This window comes from Myodes glareolus, chromosome 24, assembly GCF_982192425.1.
Source record: "Myodes glareolus chromosome 24, mMyoGla1.1, whole genome shotgun sequence".
Taxonomy (NCBI): Eukaryota; Metazoa; Chordata; class Mammalia; order Rodentia; family Cricetidae; genus Myodes; species Myodes glareolus.
Window position 1 is genome coordinate 38,493,483 of NC_142049.1, and position 26,733 is coordinate 38,520,215.

The 26,733-nt window shown below is 35.5% G+C and overlaps 1 long non-coding RNA gene across 1 annotated transcript in view; it reads left to right on the plus strand.

Annotated features, from left to right (window-relative positions):
- The window catches only part of LOC125405430 (uncharacterized), a 47,373-nt gene extending 22,525 nt beyond the window's left edge, over positions 1–24,848 (plus strand). The window contains exons 2-6 of the long non-coding RNA XR_014999623.2: positions 1,946–2,059; positions 19,671–19,771; positions 22,163–22,222; positions 23,001–23,083; positions 24,179–24,848. This is a non-coding gene — a long non-coding RNA (uncharacterized LOC125405430). The remainder of the gene's footprint in view (positions 1–1,945; positions 2,060–19,670; positions 19,772–22,162; positions 22,223–23,000; positions 23,084–24,178) is intronic.
- The last annotated feature ends 1,885 nt before the right edge of the window (positions 24,849–26,733 follow it).

The window sequence follows — 26,733 nt, forward strand, 5'->3', positions numbered from 1 at the left end:
AACTCTAAATTTTCTTTAGGTCCCCATAAGATTATCAGTGCCCCCAACCAGCAGGAAGTAGCCTTGAATACTATGCCCACACTCCCAAAAACTGGACTATGGATATTTTCCTTTGTTTGTTTGTTTGTTTGTTTTCAAATAAAAGAGCGGGAAATGGTACGGGAGAATTGTCTGTATTCTGTCAATCATGTTTTAAATAAAACGCTGATTGGCCAGGCAGGAGGTGTAGGCAGGAAAACCAAACAGGAAGTAGAAATGATGCAAGGAGAGCAGGAGAATTCTGGGGAGGAGGAATTTGATTCCTCCCACTCCTGCCAAGATCACCAAAGCCGCAGGATATGAACTGCCCCACTGAAAAAGGTATTGAGCCACATGGCTAAAACAGATCAGAAAAATGGGTTAATCAAGATGTAAGCATTAGCTAAAAAGAGGCTAGACCTAACGGGCCAATCAGCTTTATAACTTATAGAGACCTGTGTGGTACTTTTCTCTGGGGCCTCCCAGCTGTGGAGTATCAAGTGGGGACAGAAAACCCAAATAAGAAACAGGCCCCTTCATGTTATGGAAAAGGTACTGAGCCATGTGCTAACGTAGATAAGGATAATGGGGTAACATAAGTTATAAGAGCAAATAAGCAGCCAGACCTAATGGGCCAAATACTTTATAACCTTATGGAGTCCTGTATGTGATTTTCCTTGGGAGTTCCAGCTGTGGGGTACCGGGTTTTCTTTAATAATTTTGGTGAATATATTTTCTGGGCCTTTGAGCTGTAAATCTTCTCCTTCTTCTACACCTATTATTCTTAGGTTTGGCTTTTTCATGGTGTCCCAGATTTCCTGGATGTTTTGTTTTAAAACTTTGTTGGATTTGCTTTGTCCTTAAATCATTGAGTTTATTTCCTCTACAGTATCTTCAGTGTCTGAGATTCTTTCTTCTATATCTTGTATTCTGTTGGGAATATTTGTCTCTGCAGTTCCTATTTGTTTACCCAGATTTTCCATACCCAGCCTTCCCTCAGTTTGTGTTTTCTTCATTACATCCATTTCATTTTTCAAGTCTTGAACTGTTTCCCTTACCTGTTTGATTGCTTTCTCTTGGATTTCTTGTTTTTCTTGGGTATCTTTACGAGATTTATTCATTTCATCTACCTTTTTGTTTGTTATCTCCATTTCTTTTTGGCAGATTTTCACCTCCTGTTTAAGTTCCTCTATTATTTTCATATAGTTCTGCATAGAGTCGATTTCTTCTATTTCTTCTGGAGTAGGGTGTTTAATTCTTCTAGTTTCGTGATCCCTGGATTCTGGTGATGTCATGTTGCCTTTCAGGTTGTTTGAGGAATTCTTGCATTGACGCCTGACCATCTCTTCCTTCAAATGGAGCCAGGACAGTCTTGGTGTCTTGGTTCAGTTTTTGCTGTGACTGACTTTCTGGGTGGATCTCTTCAGTGCAGGAGCAGGAAATGTTCCTGTCCCTCTAGGTGGTACTCCTCAGTACCCTCTGGATGGAACTCCTCAGCACAGAGAGAGGGTTATCTGGTATTCCAAGGACACCACAGACAAAAGGGCAAACGTGGGGACAGGGCAGGGTCAAGTGGAACACAGAAGACCCTGCAGCAGAAGCTGAGAGGAGGGTGCTGTGATTTCTTCTGGGACAGTCCATCCCGGATAGCACACACTCACCTCTCTGGATGGAACTCCTCAGCACTGAAATAGGGATAGTTGGTATTCCAAGAACACAGGAAACAAAAAGGAGACCTTGGGAGCAGGGTAGGATCCAGTAGAACACAGAAGACCCTGCACAGAAGCTGGGGTAGGGGGCTGTGCTCCCATGAGTACTATATTTATGTTATTTTACACTCAATTCTGTTTCTTTCTTTAAAAATATATGTATACTAAAATTGTCAGAATAAAACCTACTATATAATAAATTTTGCACTGCCCCTCAGGTAAATCAAATGAGACCCTAGAGGAGAGTGAGAATGTGATGCGACAAGAAACACAGGATTTGGAGACAAGACAGGATTCTGATCAAGTCTTGTTTATCCAAGGAAATAATCCAGGTAAATATAGGGTAAGGGAAAGAAGGAAATTTTCCTTGTGTACATGGGTCACTAAGCAACATATTGGCAACCTAACTATGATCTAATCATCAGGCTTAAAGTCCCTAACTCAACATAAAGAACACTTACAATGTTCAGAACATGGGAACAATGGATCAATAACTCTTTGCAGAGATAGTATTTGACAGATCAGGACAGAATGAGAAGTCAAGCATAACAGAGTGGGAGAAATTGATTCAAGGAGCAGTAAGTCTCCCACAGGTTCCCCTTATTATTTTTATTAATTTTAGACAGCTGAAAGTCACTTGAGGGAACTGTCACTGTCTTAGGTTGGTGAAACATCCTGTAGCCCCATCCTTAGTCATCATAGGAAGACAGAACTGCTTTTGCTTTGTTCCTGTCTTAGTTAACATGCTTAACTTAGGTATACATCCTCCCATTACCTGTCTCTCGCTAACCAGTCCATCACACCAAGATTAAAGGCAATTTTCTGTGAACCTCATGTGTGCATGATCTTACCAGTTAAACTTTGTCATTCTTTTTTCTGTTGGCCACGTCCAATTATGATAATGGACTTGTACAGTTTTCATTTTCTTTTATACTTTAAATGTTAGTTGACTCATACACCTGTTGTTCTATAAATGCCATCAACTAAAATGCAAAGATCCTAGTGAAACAAAATTAATAAGCCAAGCAAGGATGCTTACAAGGGAAGAAGGTAGGGGACACATTGCTAATGCCTCCATACCATTCATAAGGAGGGCAAAATAAAGCTTTTAGTAGGATTTTGGTTATTGGCCAAATTAAAAAAAATACACTGAATGAAAGAAAAAGTATACAGAAGCAAAGCTCTTCCATCATTATGCCTGGCAATGGGTGATGAACTGAACTCAAAGGCCACTTCCTTATAGTGTTCAGATTCTGACAGAACGTTTGAGAAATGTGCAGAGAAAGTATGATTACATCTATGCTTGGTCTGTCAAGCAACTGTTTCCCAGCATCGTCTCATCTGTCTCAGGAAGACCCTGCAATCTAGGCCAATTGTGTCCCAAGAACTTTCTCCTTTCCCATTTTTATTTGAAGCCAAAAGATGTTTTAACCATTAAATATGTAAATTTTTGCATATTTACTGGTTGAATCAAATATTTATACATAATCAAGAATAAAAGAAACAAAAATGATTACAATAAGCATACTTCTGGAGATATGAGAATACTTTCTGAAAATCTTTAAGAATATTTAAATTTGTCAGCAAAAATTTGTGCAATGGTGTAAGCATCCAAATCAGGAAATGATTCAGCAAAAGTAAATCCTATATTATCATCTAAGTGATCAACAGGAGATTGAGTAGAGATATTATCCAAAACATAAGCTTGAATAACATTTCAATTATGTAAAGAATCATTATAAGCCAAATCAGTAAAGCAAAAAATGTTTGATTTCCAATCATGATGCATGGTAATTTGTTCTTGTAAAGGTAGATATATTTTCCCAACTATTCCATAGTTTTCTTAAGTACATCAATCTCTTTCTGAAGCTGAGTACCTATTTGTGCCTGCTCTATCCATAGTTCATGAGAGTCTTTATGCCATTGCTCTACAAAGTGTTTTGTCTGCAAGGACATATGTAAAGCAATACCAGCCACAGAAGCAGAAGCAACAACAACAATAAGATTAAGAATTACAGGTATTATGATACCGAACATGTGCTTTGTTCTTTTCAATATCTTTTTGAAGAATTCTTCAATATTATCTAAAGGATTTTGAGCCTAAGAATGACCCAAGTAAAAGGCAGTCAAATATGTGTATGCTGTTGTAATATCATAATTGATTGATTATGAAGATTAAACTTATAAGAGGTATTAATGCGTAAATACAATTGACAATCATAACAATTAATTCCATTCGTAAAATTAATTCTTCCAACAAAAAGTATATGTGGTATTGGCACACAAGCAGTAATATTAGTACTTCCAAATAATGGAAATTTGTTAGTAGAAGCAGATACTACTGTTGTGAAAAATGAGCCATTTAAAAGCTGAACATGTTTTAAGGCAGCCAAAGTCTTCTGAATTGCAGTAGGTGCTGTGAGTAAGGCAATGCGATTTTCACTGATTCCTCCATCTCCCCATGCCAGAAAATATCTTCCAGTCATCCTTTCATTCTCAGCTCAATTCAACCTGGTATCATTAAACAAATTCCAAGTGATAATATTCCATTCAGATCAAGTGTTAATAAATTGACCATATGCGCTGCAATGGATCTATTTATTTTGAATTATTTTGACAAATTTGTCCAAACAAGTCTCCCAAATTAATGGCTAATATTTTAAACCATAATATGTAATATCTGGACATACAAGATATGAAAATTTATAATATTCAATAATATTGTCCCAGGTCTGAATAATGGATCATGCTGAAAGCCTTTGAAGACAAGCATAAGATCTGCCTATTTAAATACCAGGTTGTAACCAATGATGTAATCCCACTGATAAACAAGGACAATTTCCAAAGCTTATTGGCTTTCTATCAGCCTTATAAGCAAAATTATAAGAGGTCCCATCTAAATTATTCAGATAAGTCAAGTCATTTCAAGGAGGAGAGAGGATACTCAGAGTGCTATACACTGACACATCAGTATCTCAGCCAAAGAAAGGCTTTAACCCAGGTGTACAAGGGATATAAACACTGTAACTTACAGCTGATCCCTGAACAGAAGAGACAATTAAGAGAGCACATACGGCCAGAGAACAATATTTGGCTGTAACCTGTCTTTTGGACTGCTGGACAATACTCTGACCATAGTGCACAAGAGATTTCACTTGACCCCACGTTTATGATTGTGGTGAAGACCAATGTTGTCAAGGTAGCTTCCATGAATATAATTGTACTATGGCCAGTATTGGAATGTCTTCTTCAGGAGCTATAATTGTCACTCATCCTGCAGAGAGACATTACGATACCCTCTCCCTTTCTCCATTAGCAATGCAGGCTGCCATTCAGTATCCTTGGCAATTTTTCTGCTACTTCAACATTTGAAGTATAAGCAATATATTTCTCTACCCTAGTTAGAATATCCTTCTGGGGCAGATTTGAGAAATTTAACCTGAATTAATGTAAAGTTGCCCTAATTCTCCAAAATATCTCACATTAATTCCAAACAAATATGTTCCTTTTCAAAATTTCAATTTGCTGTTTTAAAATGTAATGGACTTTAAAGTATGATTTGCTTCTCAAAATGGAATTTGATATTGAACATATGGATGATTAGCATTAGTATGTAAATATCCACGTTCCTCTAGAACAAAGGAAAAAGTTATCAATGATCCCTTAGAGCATTTCCAAATTTTCAAATGTCAGATCTCTTGACATTTTGCATGTGATCAGAGGTTATAACCTATTCAGCTGATAAACACCTTTAGTAACGTGGCAGGATACAAGATCAACTCCAAAAAATCAGTGGCCCTCCTATACACAAAGGATAAAGAAGCAGAGAGGGAAATCAGAGAAACATCACCTTTCATGATAGCCACAAATAGCATTAAATATCTTGGGGTTACTCTGACCAAGGAACAATGAAGCCTAACCACTTGGAGAGTTAGTATTTGACAGATCAGAGCAGCATGAGAAGCCAAGCACAACAGGATGCGTGAAGCTGAATCAAGGAACAGAAAGTCTCCCACAAAAATTATTATGTTGTATTGTGTAGATATGATTGTACACATCGGAATTTCATACTGAATACTCACTGTTGTGATTTTATATAACCAATTTAACACTGACCTTTCTAATAAAAAAAGCTTATCAATATTACTATACAGTAGAAAATAATCCTTTCTTCTTAGCCTCCAATATTTGTCAGTGGCTTTTATGCTAATTGTGTTAATTTTAGAGAGTTTTCCATCTCTTTTGACATTTCAATAAGGGATGTCATTGTCCTAAGCATTTTTCATTGTTTCTTTGCTTTCATTTAATTTTAATAGGCATTTAAGATTTCTACAATTTTGCTCTTTAATACCTTAACTTTATCTATTTTTTTCCTGCAAATTATAGACAATGTTTCTTGTGGGTCTATGGATAAATATTTAGAACAGAGTTAGAAATTATATTCCTCAGGAAGTTCGAGAGGAAGTTTATGATTTTGTTACCACTATCTCCCTAACAATATGGAGTATGCTTGATTGTTGCATTTGGCAAATTTTTCTTTTTATCAACTATGTATCTGCATTTTTTTAAAATATAAGAGTAAAATTTAGACTTGTCTATGCATATGAAATCAGTAATACCCTCAAAGAGCTAAATTTTGACAAATTATGACATTTGAAGTAGCTGGAAAATCACACATTTTACCTTGATATGTTGTACTCTTGTTAGTTGTGGTTTTAACATTAACATTTTAGGATGAGTATAAGTAGAAATCATAGCTATAATCATGGTTTAAGAGACTGATTCCCAGATCCTAATAGTGTAAACAGTTGTTTAAATACTTTATTTTTAAGATAAACAGTAAAACTTAATTTTATTCCGTTCTTTGTAGTTTCTATGGGAGACTTCTGAATTTACTCTTATTTGATGTATGTGTGGATTATATAAAAACATCAAAGACACTGTAGTGATCTTACTGTTTTAGTTCTGGAGGCAGACAACAGTTGTAGAATCTGTAAAAATTCAAAAAATAGACACAGAAAAGAAAGTGGTAGAGAATTGAGTTTCTTATGAAAACATCTTTGTCTACTCTAAATAATAACCCTTATGTTATTTTCTGCTTTTAGATTCAAAAAATTAACAGACTTATAGAGGGCTCTGTCCATGAACTGGTAATTTGGAATATTAACAACTGGATCTATTTATAATATATATTTGTGAAAAAAAAATCTGGTATACTAACGTTATCATATTGTCCCAGGACATGGACCATATACAGTGAATGAAGGAATCTCTTAGATTTACTTACCTATTTTCTTACCACATGTGGCACATTTGAAGGCTGTGGCCTGCTATTTTACAAACACATATAAATAGTAATTGATTTATATTTATGTATATATATACTTCTATTTTTGAATTTAAATTGTGTAAGTTTGCATATGTAATTGTTTCATTACAAAATCCAGAGAATGTTCTACTGTATTCTGAGGGACATTATGAATTCAAAATATTATCAGAATGGCTTATAATTTTACAGAAATGATGAAAGGGAGAAAAGAGATATTCTCATGTATGCTAACTTTGAAATATTGTCCATGTGCTAGAATAATGTCCCATATCAAAACACATATGTACACACACAAATACACACACAAACACACACATACACACACACACTTTTCCAGAAATCAGATGTCAGTGAAAAGAGAGAACAGATATATGACCTGAGGATGAAGTACTGATATTGGTGATTACAGAGAAAATCTAGTGATGGCAATGCAGTGAATTTTATCAAAATTTAAATGTTTATATAAAAATACCATAAAACATGTCAAAAGAATTAGAGATTATTATTCTGAAATCAATGTCAAAACATGTACACATATGGGAAACACTCATAAAAACATGCATACAATTTTGAAATTTGGAAATAATAAATATATTTTGTTCTGTCTAAATTAAAACATCAAATTTTTGCTAAATTATCGTGACAATGTTAGATATCATATATAATTGCTGCATTTCTGAACTGGGTTTTAAAATAACATTCCTATTTAGAAAATATCCTTATTATTTCATAATTTTTATGTAAAATACATACATCTATAATGTATTACAATATCCATAATTCATATATTTATTAATTGCATTTGTGGAATCGGATTTGGTCTACTAGAAAATGCCAGCAATAAGCTTCAACAAGCAGGCCAGAATCACAATCAGAAATATAAAGCTTGAAATGAAGACTTTCCTATCGATAGCCACTATGTAGACTCTAATAGTAAATAATTGTCACTCATAGTTATCATGGACTGCTGTTTATTTTCTCCTCTCACTATGATGACCCTTTTTATGGAGTAAATTCAAATTTATTCTCTTGTTCACCCTCAGTTTGTCTGGTACTGCTTTGGAGAAAGAAGCAAATCAGCAGCTATGACTGAGCTCTCCAAGATGACCACAGAAATTGGCTCCACTGTTGAAATTGAGATCACTCTTCTAGTTGGTTCTTATTTCATGCTCAATTTTAATGCACACACTCCTTCAATCTAAGACCAAGAATGTGTATAAAAAGTTATCAGTACTGGTTCTTACCAGTCAGGTACTGTCTTTATTCCAGGTCTCATTTGGAACTGGGTAAAACCAAAGCCTCACTGTACATTGGTCTAGACAGGGCAGCCTGCTCCTGACATGTACAGAAGTCCATAGAATTAGCAAAATTAGGACTTAAATTCACAAAAACTATTCCATCTGTGTTTGACATCATTGGAGAATGTATTCTATTAGCCACCCTGTCTTGGTGTTTACAAAGATTTGTTCCAAAATCACCATCTACAATAACTTATATTACCAAACTAAAAATATTGTTTCTCTGTTTACATCATTTTCTCAGTTAAACATGGTAGCATCTCATATCTCTCAATGTTTTTAAATGTTACATCTCTTTTTTCAGTTTTTTTTATTTGGGTAATAAGAAAAACTATAAAACTATAACTATGTAGTCATCAATTGTTTCAAAGACCTGAGCAGAAGAATACATATCTGAGTAAACAGCAAGTTCAAAAAGAACAATCTTTAAAATTATGGAATAGAAGGAGACTGAGGACTGCCAGTACACTCATCCAAGGTTCCTCTGCAACACTGAGGCATCTGTCTTTAGCTTACAGGCCCAAAATATCTCACTGACATTTCTGTAAGTCTAAATATTGAAGGACAGGCCAACATCACCTTGACAAATTCTAACAGTCCACTTCTTTTGTTTCCTTCTTGCCAAATGTGGGCAGCATATTCTCTGCAGTTGTGGCAGAAGCAGTTTCTTGCTTGGTGTCTAAAATTACCACAGTGAATTCAAACTCCATATCGAGATTCCTTGATGTCCATCAGCTTCTCTGTAGTTGATTGATGCTTCCAGGTGCATTTGAATATCATTGTCATAAAATGTCTTGATCTATTAAAATAACTTGAATTCTATTTTCTTTAGATATCTGATGTGTTTGAAGATCTCCTATCTGGCAAAATTCATCCCTGAGTTACATAGAAAACATATTTAACATGAATATGTCTCTGAATGCTAGAGGTAGTTAACTATTACCTATGTTTGTTAGTTTTCCTAAACAGCTTGTAATAGTATCATTCAAGGTACAGCACATTACATTACATTTTTAATGATTACATTGAAAAGAATAACCCAAAGAAGAATAAAAACCTCTCCATAAAATGTTGCAAAAATAACACCGAATTTATATCAATAAACAAAAATTCATAGTGATGTAGAACATTTTACGTATGTCCTTTTAAGTTTAAACATAGAATAAGCAATCTAACTTTTTGTCCTTTTATTCCTACCTCATCTACATCAGTATGAACGCTATTGAAGCAAAGAAACTGAGCAATCTATCCACACTAATGAAGAACTGATGAAATAGCTTAGGTACAACAATAAGAATCAGTTACTTTTAGACAATTTGGTATGTATATGTATATGAAATATATACAATGTCTGTGTCACTTGAGATTATAGTATTCAAGGAGTAGAGGTTTATAAAATCCTGAATACTTCCTGTATCTTTAGATTGGCATGGAGAGTTCATGGTTTTGCTATGATTTCTTGGAACAGTGTATATACACAGTTGGGAGTCTATTGGAAGATCTAATTGACTAATTATTAATGTCGGAGGCCACTCATTCATTTTTCGATTGCCCCGACTTACAAGATAACCACACAGAAACTGGATTAATTAAATCAGTGCTTGGCCGATTAGCTCTAGTATCTTATTGGCAAGCTCTTACATCTTAATTTAACAGTTTTTAAAATTATTCTGTGTATCACAATGGGGCTGACTCTTACTGGCAATGTTTCATCCAGAATCTGCTTCTTGCAGAGCTACATGTCTTCTCCTCACTATGCTTTCTTTCTCCCAGCATTCAATTCAGTATTTCTGGTCTAGATCTTTTTTGCCCTATTATAGGCACAAAGCAGTGTCTTTATTCATTAACCGATAAGATTAACACATATGCAGAAGGACTGCTTACATCACATTGCCCTTTCTGTTTAAATAAAATGGAAGGCTTTATCTTTAACATAGTAAAATTACAATTAACAAAACAGGTATCAAGCAAGAATTACAGTAGTATATTTATTTCTACTTAACCATTTTTCAAGGCTAAAAAAAAACTATAACTATCTATTCTTTAACTCCATCAAATGTTGTAGGGAGGCTTTTAGCTTGTTTCCTGGAAGCCCAGGAGCTCACACCCAAAATAATCACACAAAACCATATTATTTAAAGCGTTGCTTGGACCATTATCTTTAGCTTCTTATTTGCATACTCTTATATCTTGATTTAACCCATTTCTACTAATATGTGCATTATGAGGTCATGGCCTACCAGCAAAGTTTCAGCATGTCTGTCTAAAGTGATGACTCCATGGCTTCTTTAAGATCCTCCTTTCTACAAGAATTCAATTTAGTTTTCTCCTCCTAGTACTGTTCACCTATAGCTCTGCTCTAGGCCCAAGACTGTTCCTTTATTAAACATTGATATTAACAGCATACAGAGATTAATCCCATATCAATCCAATTCTCTGGAAGGATATAATATTACTTAAGTAAACAGGAAGTGCACTGTAAGCAAATTTTAAAACTCTAGAATTGGCAAACACATCTCATTTCCCAGAAAATCACCCAAAGTTTTTTGGTATAGTGGAGCATCCATCTTTAGACTACATGCCCGTATTATTTGGCAGACATTTCCTCAAACAGGAGACAAAAAAATAGATACTTTTACCTATATTGGCAGCTTGTCAGTAATTTTTTGTATGTATTGTAGACTCTTTTATGAAGCAGTAACCCCAAAGGACTTTCTCACCATTTGTAGGCAGCTTTAGCCATCATTTTTTCAATGGGTACTTCAAGTTCAAGTTCAGTCAAACAGTTCAGGCAAGAGCAATTTTTTTCCCAAAGGGCTAACCAACTCCATAAGGAGCCTCTCTGGTGACTATTATTTTCTTGTAGTAAACTGTTGCTGCCAGGAGCAGATGTGTCTCATTGTAATGAAAAATCCTGTATTTTTAAAACAATTTTAAATGCCATATTCTGTAGTATTTAAGGTTTGAAGAACACCTATCCATCTGAAATAAATCTCTGTCCATCTAGAAAATCTAACTAACATGACTACATGCTTGACTATTTTAGATTATTATCTATTAACCAATATTTTTTGGCCACAAAATGAATTAGTGACCCTACAACAAATTATAACGTAAAAACTGTCTATAAAGCAAACATGCAATGTTGAAGAGATAAAAGAATGGACAGGTAAAGGGAGTGGTAAAACTGAATTAGTAGAAAGCAAGGGTGGTAAGATTTGAATGGAGCCTCAGTCATCGCAGGAAAATTATTGAAAGAAAAGCAACCTTTGTTTTAATGCCTTTGTGATCAGATTTAAAAATGGCTAGGAAATTCATAAAAGGCATCCACCATAAAATACTCTAAAGGAAGACAAGTTTGTTCCTTGTGTAGTCAAAGATCCAATACTAGGCTGTTAATTTTTAACACGATCGTCTAGGAAGAACTTTGTTCCTATTGTATTGTATGAAAAAACAAAGAGATGAAGAACTAAATTGTATAATTAGGACCTATGTAGACAACAGGTAGGTATTCAAGAATTAGAGGCCTAGAGTCACCCAGAGTGAGCATGAAGTAGCTTAAAAATAGAGAAAGTAGAAGTGCATTCATGGCTCATCTGGGTACATAGGTTTACTGCATAGCTGTAGGCATTCTCAAAAATAAACTCTGTACTAAGATAACAATTATTTCTAAGATTTACAAAACTCAAAATTTATGAAACAAAATACAGGTAAGCAGAGGGATCTAGCCTGATGAGTGATGTGCGTGTCCCCTCTGTCTGCTGTGATTACCATTATTGAATGAAGAATCTGCTTCTGACCTATAGAAGGGCAGAATTTGGGTAGGCAGGGAAAACTAAATTGAATGCTAGGAGAAAGGAGGTAGAGACACAGAAAAGTCTTGTTGCCCAGTTCAAGCCACACAAAAAACTTTATGGTAAGCCACTGTCACATGGCAATGCACAGATTAATGATGATTGGGTAAATTATATTTAAGAGCTAGTCAATTAGAAGCTAGAGTTAATAGGATGAGCAATGATTTAAATAATACAGTTTCTGTGTGATTAATTCAGGTCTAAGAAGCTGGTAACCAAAAAGTGGCCTTCTTTACAACAAATTGGTTCACCTATGGTCAAATAAAATCCACTTAAAATCTGAGAGAGCTTGGAAAGGGATTCTAGACACAAAAGAACAGAAATAATCATGACTTCTTTTTAGCCAGGCTTTTGTTGGTGATTTGCAGCAGCTCCTTTAAGAGCAGTTTTCCTGATACAGCAATAGCAATAAGAAAAGCAAGCACACCATTTTGAAATGCAGGCATCCTGGGTAGTGTTTCTAGAGTGACCTTTGGCTCTATCAAGAGACCAAGCATTTAAGTGGGTTTTTTAAGCACTGTGTTACAAACTGCTTAATGACTTGACATAGACTCACTGCATACTTGATGTTGGGGTAATGTGCACACCTTGTAGATGAGTAGGGCACCCAGTGAATACTTTTATCTGTCTCAAGTTTATCATTCATAGTTCTTATGTACCTCAATACAAAATTGGGTATGAGCCAAAACTTCCTTTCCATGGTACAAAGACTGTACAAAGTAATTTCATCTACACATCTCCAAACAGGTAGTAATCACTCACTAGATTAAAATACTCTTTTGTCTAGGCACAATGTTCTGTAATAACACATTAGGTCCAAGCATCCTAGCTTATACACTTGAAGCAGTAAGAGTAGGTCTGAACTCTCTGACTTTTAGACACATTTAAAAGGATTCATATAAGTATATGTGAACTCATGAATTCCAAGTAATTGAACAAAATGTTTAATTCTTGTGGTATTTCAAAAATTCAGAAATCCCAGCATGCCTAATGGCAGGGCTAATGATGCCTGATCCATATCAGAGTGAGATCAGTGAGAACGAACATTAGATGTTTTTCTTTTTTTTTTTTTTGTGGTCAATGGGCATGGATTTTCTTCCATGTTGTTCTTATTACATTAAACGCTTAAGGATTGTAGAGGAAGAACACAGACATTTGCACTTTTCAAGACATTATTATATACAATATAGAAAAGAAAAATTGACATTGGTGTTTACAGAGAACATATCATATTTGATGAGTAAGAATAATACTATGATCTTTAGAGTGGTCTACTCTGTGGTCTGTGATTTATACTCATCTTAAGTTTAAGGTCTTCATGGTTACATTGAAAGCTGAGATGGTCAGGTAGCAGTCTCCATCAGGAATATGCTCATTTGGAAATTTGTAAACCTGCAATTCATTTTAAGAATACTGCTTTGCTAAGGCAGGCATACTGGTATTATACAATTTCAGGACATTAGAGAAGTGTGGTATCAGCATGTTTTTTGAGTATTCATGGCCAGTTAGGGTAGAATGGCACATTTCAGTCCCAAAAGAAAACCTATCTCAATTACGCAAGTTTAAATAAATACCTTTCTCAAACCACTCTTTGATTAATATGTAAGCACTTTTGCCCTAATCAATTTCAAACAACTCGAACTAAATGCATAATTTTTGTAGTATATCCAGTACTCAAAAGCGCAATATGCATAGAGGAAAGACAATGAAGCCAAACCCTTATTAGAGCAGCTATTTGTAATATTGAGCTATTTGAGTAAGAAATTTAGAATTATTATCAGCATAGCTTGCCCTGTAGGGAAATCAGTTACCATTAGATGGTTTATAATCAATGGTCCTACAACTTCCTTTAATATATTTTGTATACATTAAAGAAAGAAAAAAATTGTTTAGATTTAATAGTGATGATGAAATTTTGAGAGAAATTCCTGTATTTGGAATCTTAATACTTTTAAAATTATATTAAGGAAATATTTTATATATATTAATTACATATGATAAGAAACACTATGAAAGTGGTTTCTTGCAAAAGTGTGTGTGAAAATATATATAAGGACTTTAAACAGTCAAACATAAATGATAAGAATATAAATAGATTTAAATTTATTCTCATAAATGAATTAACTTTAATACATTTTTTTTATCATTAAGATTCAGTGGAAGACGTTTTATAGTCGGGTCTTTTTAAAACGGGACATGAAATCAAAATTTCTTCCTACAATCCATCTATCTTCTTATCCAACATTCTAATGAAATTAGATATATTATGTATTGTAATTTAACAGCATGAATCATTGTAGTCATATATTATATTTAGGCATAATACATATTACATGTACTATATATAACATAATTAATTATAATTCAACCACATAAAGAAACACACATAACAACAAACAAAAACAGATCACAAAGAATCAGAAGCCAGATGCACTTGACAGAGCAAATCACAATAAAAAAACAAAAATATAAATGGAAGCTTTTGTGTATATAGCTAGAATCTAGGCAAAAGCAGCTGTATTGTTGCTATGGCAACCAGTCATAATGAGCGAGGTTTGTCTGTTGTTAAGTGGAGGCAAATCAAAGGGTAAATTACATTTATCCCGTGTTCCCCTTTAAATGGCTCTGCTACCTTGTACAACACATACGAAGGAGGGAGACACAGATGAATCATCAGCTCTGAATGAGATCCTCAAGTTAAATGCAGTCCTGTGCTTTCCAGTCCTTGGTTTGAGATCTCTCCGTTTATTGGTTCCTACATGGCATAAAAAGTTCTACACTGAGGGATTTTGCCAGTGGGGCTTTGACTAAAAGACCCAGAGACATGCAGGATACAAAGCCTCGCCATAAACAACACCAGAGATGAAAATGTGCCCCAGAGACCTGAAGGATACAAAAGCTTTAGGAAAAGCAAGGAATTTGTGAGAGAAGTCACCTGTTTCTGTTTGTAGTGCAGGAAATGTGCTCTAGTCTGAGGCCACTGATTCAGCCGTAAAATCTACAAATTCCTAGGTTAGCTTTAGATTATGTATTTTCTGAAATGATGATTTTCTCAGAAAGTCTATACGTGACAACACTGAAATGTACTGATCTTATGCGCCATTGGAGGCCTCACTAAGATAATTGCTATGTTGGCAAATAACCTCAGGTACCTGGGAATCTGAATATTTCAAGTGTATGTTTCCCCAATAAGTGTTTAGGAACTATGACATGGCAGCACAGTATCACAATCAGTCACCGGCAGGGAGGAATGGAAAATTTCAGGTAGATAGGCAGGATACAGACCCAAGAAGTCAGATGTGTGATCACCTCTTTATTACATCATAATGATTTCCCTTTTGATAACTGGATTCTTGTCCTAGCTAACCTACATTATTTCGTGCCATCTACTTTCACTTTCATATTTTTCTGTCGCAGCAAACATTGAGATGGGAGGGAGAAATGAGTCAGCAGCTCTGATGCGGATCTCCATGGTTTCCACAGGCTTTGTTCCTATTGGTGGAATTGAGATCATTCTCCTCATTGTTACGGGGAAAATTTGAATGCACATGCTCCTTCAGAGGAGTCAGAAGAGCGAATATTGTCAGCATAGCTGTTCCTTTTTAGTCGGCCTCTTTCTTATGTCAGCTCTCAGCTGCAAATATTTATAACTGAAACCCGAATGCACATTGGCCCAGAAATGACAGACTGCTCTTGACATCTGTATGAGAAAAATCCCAGGGTAACTAGCAGTCAGGTACTGGTATATTCCCAGTATTACAGTTCAGAGTCACCTGTTATGGTCTGCGCATCATGTCCGTCCCTGCTTCTGAAACCTCTCCTTCTCTTTCAACTTGTGGCACCACTATCTTTGTCTTGAACCCTGCAGTATTTGCAAAGAAATAATTCCCTTTAAGTTTTAGTATTTGACAGCGTCAAGACGAGTCATGCCCTTTCCTCTTTTCTCTGAGTTTCAATGTGAAAATTGGTATAACATTGCAGTTTTATTTTACTGAAGATAGAATCATTGAAAATATTATGCAGTAACATCAGAAAGCAGTACCCAATCTGTCACCAAGACTGAATTAGAATAAGGTATACAAGAGGAAGCCTACTTCTTATCATTCTGTTGCTTTTAAGGTTCTCACAGTCTCAAATTTGTTGTTTTGATTGACATAGTCTTTATGTATTCATATATAAATATTCTTCTAGATGAAACATTCTCAAGTTTTGCCCATTCCTAATTAGGAAATCAGACAGCACGAGCGTTTTGGAAATCGAGTGTTTATTGATGATGGCAGTAAAGATTTTTAGTCTTTCTTCTCTTGAAAATAATTAACACAATAGATATCTTTGCTATTGTGTGTCTTGTTTTATATGCTTTGAAAAAGCACTGAACTTACCTAGACTTAGATTCCTGCCATTAAGGCTTTTTGAGTTATGTCTTCCATTATATAGTCATAATAACAATATTTACTTGATTTCTTGATTTTTTGACACTATGACAAATATATATCTGAAGAATTCTTACCATTTTATATTTTCAGGCATGTAGGTAATGAGAGTGAAGAATTTTGGTCAAGCTAATTTCAGGATTAATCTTCAGTTATAGCCCACGTGGGTAACCTTGTTTAATTTACTGATAATAGAAGAATTATTGACATTCTATGATGATAAAAGTATATAGAAACTTCATAATCAGGTACTTTCCACCGTATTGACAGTTATAGGAATATATTTGAAATGGTCTGTAAATGTCTAGTTTTGACTAATAGTCATGACTTTGGCCAGTAAACAAATTAAATAACACACTACTTGAATCTGAGTGAGAAAATGTGATACCCCACATAGTATAAGCATCTCAATTACTTTCTAATATTTATATAAGTTCATGTATGTGTACATTATGAGATTAACTATGCATAATTATATTTATACATAAATATGCATTCATGTGTATACTATCTTCACATAGTTTAGAATTTCATACATAATTTCACTATTTATGTTATTTCATGCTCATTCTTCTTCCTCCTTTAAAACAATATCTGTTTTAAAAGTATCAAAATAAATCCTGCTACATAATATAAGTATTATATTTTAATGTGTAATATAATTGTATACATTAGTATACATCAGTATTCCTACTGAGTAAACATTGTTGTGATTTTGTATAGCCAATTTAGCCTTGACCTTTTCTAATTCAATGGCCTACCAATATAACTATAAAGTAAAGAACGATCCTTTCTTTCTTAGTCTCCAATATTTGTCAGTGACTTTTCTGCTAATTGTGTTACTTTTAGAAAGTTTTCCTCCTTTTTTGACATTTCAATAGTGGATGATATTATGCTAAACATTTTTCCTTGTTTCTTTGCTTTTATTTAATTTTAATTTGCATTCAAGCTTTCTAAAATTTTGCTCTTTAATACCTTAAATTTTTCTGTTTTATTTTTTTTTCTGGAAGTTATAACCAAAGCTTTTTTGGGCTCTATGGATAATATGTTTAGGGCAGAGTTAGAAATTATATTTCCTTCAGAAAATGTGCAGAAGAATCTTCTGGTTGTGTTATCACTATCTCACAAAAAATATAGAGTAGGCTCAACTGTTGTAATTCACATATTTTTCTCTCTGTCAGTTGTATATCTGTATTTCTAAAAAGTCTAAGAGTAAAAAGTTAGACATGTCTATGAATATGAAATCAGTAATAACCTCTGAAAAACTAAATTTTTACAAATGATGACATCTGAATTAGGTGGAGAAATCATGCATTTTACCTTGATATGTTGTAGTCCTGTTAGTTGTGGGTTTGACTTTACCATATTAGGATGATTATAATTATAGCTATAATAACGGTTTAGGAGAATGACTCTCAGATACGTATAGAGAAAGATATTGCTTAAATACCTTATTCTTAAGATAAAATCCAACACTTAATTTGATTAATTCTTTGTAGATATGTATGGGAGTCTCCTGAATGTTGCTCTTCTTTGATATATGTGTGGATTTTACGAAAACAGCAAAGACACTTTTGTGATCCTACAGTTTTAGTTCAATCTGTAAAAATGCAAAATATACAATCAGAGAAACGAAAGTAGTAGAGTATGTAGTTACATATAAAAACATCAGTATCAACCCTAAATAATAACCCTTATGGTATTTTCTGCCTTTATGTTCAAAAAATTCACATACTCATAGCGGGTTCTGTCCATGGACAGGTAATTTGAAATATTAACACCTAGATCTATTTCTAATATAAGCATGTGAAAAAAACTGGTAAACAAACATTGTCATGTTTTCCCAGGACATTAAGCATATACAGGAAATGCAGGAACTCTGAAATTTACTTGCCTGTTTTCAGACCACATGTGGCAAATTTCAAGGCTGTAGCATATTATTATACTAACACACACAAATAGTAATTGATTTGTATTTATGTATATGTACAGTTGCATTATTGAATTTAAATTGTGTAAGTTTGCATTTGTAATTGTTTCATTACAAAATCCAGAGAATTTTCTACAGTATTATGAGGAACATCATGAATTCAAATTATTATCAGAATGGCTTATATTATTTACAGAAATGATGAAAGGGGAAAGATAGAGTTTCTTAGGTGTGGTAGCTTTGAAATGATGCCAGTGTTCTAGAAGAATGCCCCATATTCAAACACAAACACACACACAAACACACACACACACACACACACACACACTCTCTCACACATTTTCGATGAAGTCCTATGTCACTGAAAAGAGAGACAGATAAATGACCTGAGTATGGAGAACTGATATTGGTGATTACAGCAAAAATCTAGAAAAGGCAATGCAGTGAATTTTATCAAAATTTGAATGTTCATATAAAAATACCATTTTGACATGTTTTATGTCAAAAGTATTAATTGAGATTATTACTCTGAATTTGATTTCAAAACATGTACACATATGTAAAGCAATAATACAAGCATGCAGACAATTGTGATACTGGAAATAATATGTATATTGTGTTTTTTTCTAAATGAAAAAATCAAACTTTTACTAAATTATGATGACATTGTTAGATACCTTATGCAATTTTTGCATGTTCAGAACTGGGTTTTAAAATAACATTCCTATATAGATAATATCCATATTAACATAATTTTTATGTAAAAATACATACATATTGGTATAGTTGGTCCTTCTGTTTATGAGTTGCTATCATAGATTTATGAATACAGATACTGCCTTGGCCTTTGATAGGACAGAACTTAGGTAGGGAGCAAAAAGAACGGAATGCAGGGAGAAAAAAAGCAGAGGAGAGAGCTGCCATGGAGCCACCAGAGTCAGCCATGCTGAATCTTTCCCATTAAGCCACTGCCATGAGGCAATATGCAGATTGATAGAAATGGGTTAAATCAAGATGTGATAGTTAGCCAAGAAGAGGCTAGAGCAAATGGGTCAAGCAGTGTTTTCATTAATATAATTTCTGTTTGGTTTTTTCCCAGTTAATCAAGCCTGGTGTCTGGGACAAAGAAACAGCCTTTGCCTGAAACAATTGGTGCTCAATGTGATCAACAAAATCAATAAAATATATGAACTACAAAAGGTCTGAATAAATGCAACTACTTATATTATACACAACAAACTCACACTCTATACACATTGTGGCAATTATGTGTATCCATTATTTTTTTTCAAAGTTTATTAAATTATGAAAGTTTCCATTTCCGCCCCTCCTCCCAACATCCTCCCGCTCCTCCCCTCCCCCTCCTCCTCCCTCTCCATCCCTAAGAGCAGTCAGGGCTTCCAGCCCTGTGGGAAGTTCAAGTTCCTCCCCCCTCCCTCCAGGTCCAGGAAGGTGAGTATCCAAACAGACTGGGTCCCAAAAATCCAGTATATGCAGAGGAAACAAGTCCCAGTGTCATTGTCAGTGGCTTTTCAGAAAGGCTCCGGGCCAGCCACATTCAGAGAATCCGGCCTCATTCAGAGAATCTGGGTGGATCACTTGCTCGTTCAGTCCCAGTCCAACTGGCCTTGGTGAACTCTCATTAGATCAGTCCCCTTGTATCAGTGGGTGATCACACCCCTCGCGGTCCTGAGTTTTTTTTCATGTTCTTCCTCCTTCTGCCCCTCATTTGGACCATTATTATCATTATTCTTGTGAAATTGAAAGACTATCTATGTTATTGTAATTTAGAATCAGATTATTTCTATTCTGAATCAGGTATTTGTCCTTGGCTGTTCTCCTAAGTGTGGGAAATTGAGAAAGTCTCCATCTGTGTTGAAATTACAAATTGTGATGTCATTGTGCAAACCTGTTGACTTTTTTTCTTTTTCTTTTCTTTTTTATTACTTTTTGGTGGAATTTAAGACTTCTAAACTTTGCTTTTGAATACTCTGTCCTTGTTAGAAGACACTGTCATCACACAGATATCCTATTTCTTATGACATGAAATTGTATCTGACCTTTACTTGCATAATTTTTTGAGTGTTTAGAAAAGTGGTGATTTGTGTGGTGTAAGAAGTTAGGAATAGAGGAAACATTGTAAACTTTTGCTATTTGAACAGATGGATAATTTTGCAATATTGCTGTAATATGAAACATCAGAATTTCAGGACCACATTTCAGCAATCTCATTCCATTCCCTCTTGGTGAGCACAAGCAGCTACATTATCATCCATTCTGATATTCCTGTGGTCAGTCCACTACACGAAAATTTAAATAAACCATTGAGGTTCATTTTCTTCCTGTAAACACACATACACACACACACACACACACACACACACACACACAAGCTTGCACTTGACAAGGTATTATAACAGGGTTTTGTCCTTTCCATAATTCATCGCAATGGTCTTTCCACTTTCCTTTATACAAACATCACTTCTACATCATCATGCCAAAATCTATGCATGGTATAATGCTTGTGGGAATCCACATTTTGAAAATTTAGAATAAAAAGGGCATGATGCCATGCTTTATGTGGTGACTGAAGTATAACTCTCCTTTATTTATTTATTGCAATTGTATATTCAAGAAGCCAGGGACATGGTCCACTTGAGTCAGCCCTTGACTTGCAGCATCAATATAGTACCTTGGGAAAACAGGGTCACTTCTCCATTTACAAATCTCACTGCATTGCTCAAGATTTTCTGTCAACAATTTTAAAATAGGCACAGTCACTGACTATTTACCAATCATTTCTGAAATTCCTTCAAAGTTTGCAAGCTATCTTTTCTAATTTCCAATTACTGAGTCTTAATTTCTGTAGAATAAGACATGTGTCCTGAAAATGGGAAAGGTGGCTGCATTTGTATTTTCTGTGGGGAATTAACTACCCACAAGGGCAAGGCTCTGCTGAAGCTGTCCAAGTGTTGCGATCAATTCCTTTATTTTTCATGGACAAACAATATCCGTAATGGGTAATGTAAACTTGTTAAAAAATATTTTGAATATTTTCTATTACATGATGCACACATATCTGTCATAATACACTGTTTTCCATTACCTGAGGCAACACTTATCAGTGATATCTCCCAATTTGCTCCTTTAATTGGCTGATAGAGCACTACTTGAAAAACTTTGAAAATATTTTGGAGCCAAAGGGATTGTAAAATCAGTCTATTAAATCTAAAATATTTTATAGGTATCATTTGGACCATACCTTAATGAGAAAATAATCCAGTCTAGTCTCTAAAGCTCAACCTAGATGCATGGTCTCATTAACTATTTATAATTCTTGTATCACTTTCCATTTTCCAGATTTCTATGTTGTGAGGGAACATATTTACCTGTTTTCCCCTGCAAAGCAGCAGCCATAACTAGTCCTTGAATGTATGAGGTTAAAATTCCTCAATTTGAATGTGATCAGAGTTGGCTCCTTTGTTTGTAACAAATGTCAAAACAGCCTGTTATATTACTTTAGTATTCTCATAGGCTAGCTATTTAATAGTCAAAATTTACCTTCTGAGTCCCTAATTATTCTTATTGAAGGCTACATCAGGGTGGAGACAAAATCCTGGAACAACTCAACAGGTCCCTGAATTATTTAAGGTAAGTCCTCTTTCTGCTCTCCTGAAGAAAGAAATTTACTCCAAGAAATAGTTGGGCCAGATTACTCACATCTGTGGCCTGACTTTGTTCTGAAAACTCAGTTTTCCTCATCAAGTAGGCTTTTTCTTTCAGGCAAGCTTTGGCCACCTATTTTCAATCCCTGGAGTATGGCTTCAAATCCATATACTCTAGCAGCATGTGTAAAAGGAGAAATCTTACCACACTGAGCTCAGGTAGCTTTTAATACTTTGCCTTGTTTGAATGGTTTCAGGCCTTGTTGTCAGAGTAGATTTTCCTGAGCATGTCATTGCTCTAATCTAGAATCATTTGAAATCCCTGAACATCTTTTTATTGGCTTGTTCCTTCTCTGGAAACTAGCTTGTACGAGAAATACCCAACAAAAGTTGGGTGTTTGCCTTGCTCCAGGAGATCTCCGCATCATAGATGGATCTAACACAGCCACTATGATAGAAGAGAAGTGCTTTTATTACAGATTTTCAGAGCCTCCTACTTCTGTGAAATTGAAATTACTATGTCTCTTAGGCCTTTTAGCTCTTGTTCTAGCTTTCCTATATCTTTGACTCTCCGAATTCCTAGTCAGAAGTGCATGACTTTAAAGATCCTCAGTATGGTACTTGTTGGCTTCTTCTTCAGCTTAGTAGACTCAGCCTGATTATATCACAGTACCATAAATGCTTCTTAATCTATCAGCTCCTCTGTCTGCAGAGAGTCTTGTCTCACTTCTAACCATTTCAGGGGAACTATCTCTTCTTTTCAGGGTGAAATCTAACTCTTCCTTATAAGCACAAATGAAGTAATTTGTGCTGCCAGAAGTAGACAAGTTTTACTGTGGAGAAAATTGTAAGTTCTTAAAGCCTTTTCAATGCCATATTCTATCGGCCTTTGAAGTGTTGAAGATTATCTATTTAACTAAACTATACCTCTTGCATATCTAGAAAACCTAAATAATGTTACTAAGAAATTGGTTATTATATATGATTATCTATTAATCTATATTTCTTAACTATATGTTATATTTAAATGATCTGCAAAGAAAATACCTTAACCAAGAGCAGAAATACATATACCAAAATCAACCTTAAATTTATATCAGTAAACTAAGATCCATAGCAATGCAAAGTGTTCATCTCTTTATATAATATCCCACTTTAAATAAAGGTCAACATAAATAATTATTTGGAAACTTGCATGTATTTTTCTTCAATTTGCTTCCTGCTGCTTGTTGGAAGACTTTTTATAGGGTTTCTGGATACGTTTTGGAAGGTGTCGCTCAATCAAATAACAGTAGCCTGGAAACAATTCACAGGTTCTCAACTTCTGTGTGAATAAAAGCAGGATATCTTTCCAAAAGTAACATATCCACCATGTAGTGATGGTACACAACTTTAACCCCAGCACTTGGGACTCGGGAGTCAGAGGAAGGTGGATCTCAGTGAGTTTGTGTCCAGCCTGGTCTACAAAGCTAGTACCAGGACAGGCTGCAAAGCGAGAGAGAAACCATGTCTTGAAAAATCGAAAAACTAAAAGAATATCTTAGATTTAAATTTTGATGCTTTTAAAATATATGTTTTCATATTCCATAGGAGCATAAAGAAATCAGAGCAATAAACATAATTCATACACTTTGTGTACATTCTTTCTTTATGTGGCTTACTTTTTATGATATTACTTATCATTTAATTTATTATCTTTACTCCTTTAATCTATGACAGTCTCTACTGTTTTGTTATATTTATTATCTCTAAAAAATTTGTTTAATTTTTTAAAAGCTGTTTTATTATATACCTGCCTATATCAATTTTATTCTTAAGTCTATGAACATTTTTCAAACAACTTTGTCCTCTTCAGAGGTTTATTTTTAATGAACCTATCTTTATTGCATATGTGTAATCATTTTTTTCACAGGAGAGTTTTTTTATTTTTCATGTTTATCAGGTGTGAAAAGGTCATCCTGACTCCTTTGCCTGTTGAATCCACCCAGTGCAAGATGACGGCACATGTTTGTTCACCACCTCCGCAATCAATGATAATGAATGCCTTAGTTCTAGGGACACTTGGAGTCTATGTCAACATAAAACATTTTGTAGCATACTGCTCACAAACCCAATTTAAGAACTCTGAACCTGGGCATTCTACAAGGTCCAGAGTCCTTTGTGCTTCCAGTATGAACCAGGAAGCTGTCCCATTAGTGAGTCACATTTAGGGTCTAGCTCAAGGAGGGGGATATTTGAGGTAATTTCTATGGTTATTTTTTTCAGTTATCCAATATATCATAAAAAATCAATGAACTTTCCTCTCATAACAACTGTTCATTTCATCCTGGAATGCAATCAAAAATATCACAGCACACTTTATCAATTTAGAAGTTTGTAAGTCCTATGTCACCAACAATTACTTGCAACACAAGTCATCTTATAAATAGCCTTCATTATTCACAGAGTTGGAGCCTCAAAATATATGTTTTTATATTTGATGTACAATATAATATTTACAACTAGAATCTCTTTATAACCTTAATTACCTGGTGATTATGATTTATGTAATACTCTACTTTAAAATCCTCAGTGATTCTTTGTACACTTTGTGAATAAATTTTCCACAATTAAAACAGACTTGAATGCCTCTTAGTTAATAGCAGTTGTGAGACTTGATCTACTTGTGTCACCCCTGACAGTGGGAGTAGGCTCTGTCCATGCTATTGGGCTGGTGCTCTGTAACCTACTCATCATAATGGATAACCTTATTCTGCCTAAACACAGGGGTAGGTGTTGGCCTTATTCTTATTGTAGAGTGATATGTCATGCTGTTCTGGCATCCATAAGAGGCCTGCCCCCATATTATGGGAATACTGTAGAGGAGTAGAGTAAGAAGTGCTAAGGGGGGAAATCGGGAGAAGAGATGGAGGAGCAATCTGCCGTCAGGTTTTTTAAACAAAATTTGCACAAATGAATTAATGAAGGAACAAATACATAGTTTTAAAGGCCATTTGCAAGTAATAAAAATAAAAAACACAGATAATGTAAGGCCCCGCCTTTTCTGTGAATACCCACACCCGATCCAAGCGTGCGCTTTCCCGAATTCGGGCCCACGAGAATGGACGACTGTCCTGAGGGTTTGAACAGACACACACAAAAGAGACCTTGCTCACTTACCAAAGAGTAATTGGCCACTTTATTAAACTCAAGTCGGGTATTTATACCAGTGGGCAAGAGGGTTCAAAAGGGCAAGGCCTCCTCCCATCAGGAGCAGGAGAAGGAGATTACAGGCCCCGGTGCCTCAGGCAGAATCAGCTGGGAGGGGCAGGCTATGGGCCCACTGCTAGAACCTAGATTACAGGTGGAATCACCATAACAAAGTGATCCAGGTTCTTTGTAAACTATACCCTCAAGCCAGTGCTAGTGCAGAATCTCCAGGGAGCCGGAGGTCACATGGCCCTGCGAATCGCCAAGGAAGAAAAGGGGAAAGATCTTGGTACCTACAAGATAATAAACCAGATGCTGAAAAATAGAAAACTGCGGGGCGCCATCCTGTCCAGCAGGAATGAACCCCACCAAAAACGAGAATTCCTTCTCTGGTCACATCTTTATTTGGAGCATTCCCTTGAGGAAAATTGGGGGAAGGGACGATAGAGCAGGGACGAGAGAAAGCTTAGAGAGAGGAAGTAGGGTCCCGAGGCATCTGCTTTTAAACGGTGGAGCAGCTTGAACGCTGTCCTGATTGGTTAATGCCATTCTGCTGGTCTGAGCATGTGCAGGCAAGGGTGCAGGCAGGGGTGCTCAGCCCCACATGGCTACCTCCAAACTGCAGGACCACCTGTGCCTCCAGGTGGCTCCCAACATCTCCCCCTAATTATTGTCTTTAAGAGCAATAAGGCAAAACTATTTTCCAATCTGGTCCCCACCTAGACGCAGCATGCCAAGGATATCTCTGCTCCCACCCATTCCTAAGGAAGGAAAAGGCAAAGTAGAGTAAGAGATAAGAGGTTGCACAGGGTGTTGCTCAAGTCGATGGTGTGAAACAGCTGCTCTTGGCACCGCCCAGAAGGTCATCTCTGCTGCCTCCGCACGAATCTTCCACAGCAGGACACTCAGCATCCACTGGGTCGTCTTCTTTATCTCTCTGGTCGGTCTCGCTGGCATCCAGATGTATGTCAGCATTCCTAGAAAAACATAAACAAAACTCTCCTCCCAAATTAACATTTAAGAGTATTAAAAACTCTCAGTGTAAAAATTCAGCACAATCAGTACTGGAAGTAGGCTGGTTGAGACTTGCATGTCTCCGTTTCAAAGAGCAAATCTTGTTTGCCTGTACCAGCAAAATTTTGAATTAAAAATTAAGTGTATAGAATGCAAGAGAAATCCTTTCTCTGGGGGAAGCTTTCACTGGTAGTCCCCCTCTATTGTTTAACACCAAAACAGTTGTCACTGGGAATTGAACTCATGACCTTTAGAAGAGCAGGCAGTGCTCTTAACCTCTGAGCCATCTCTCCA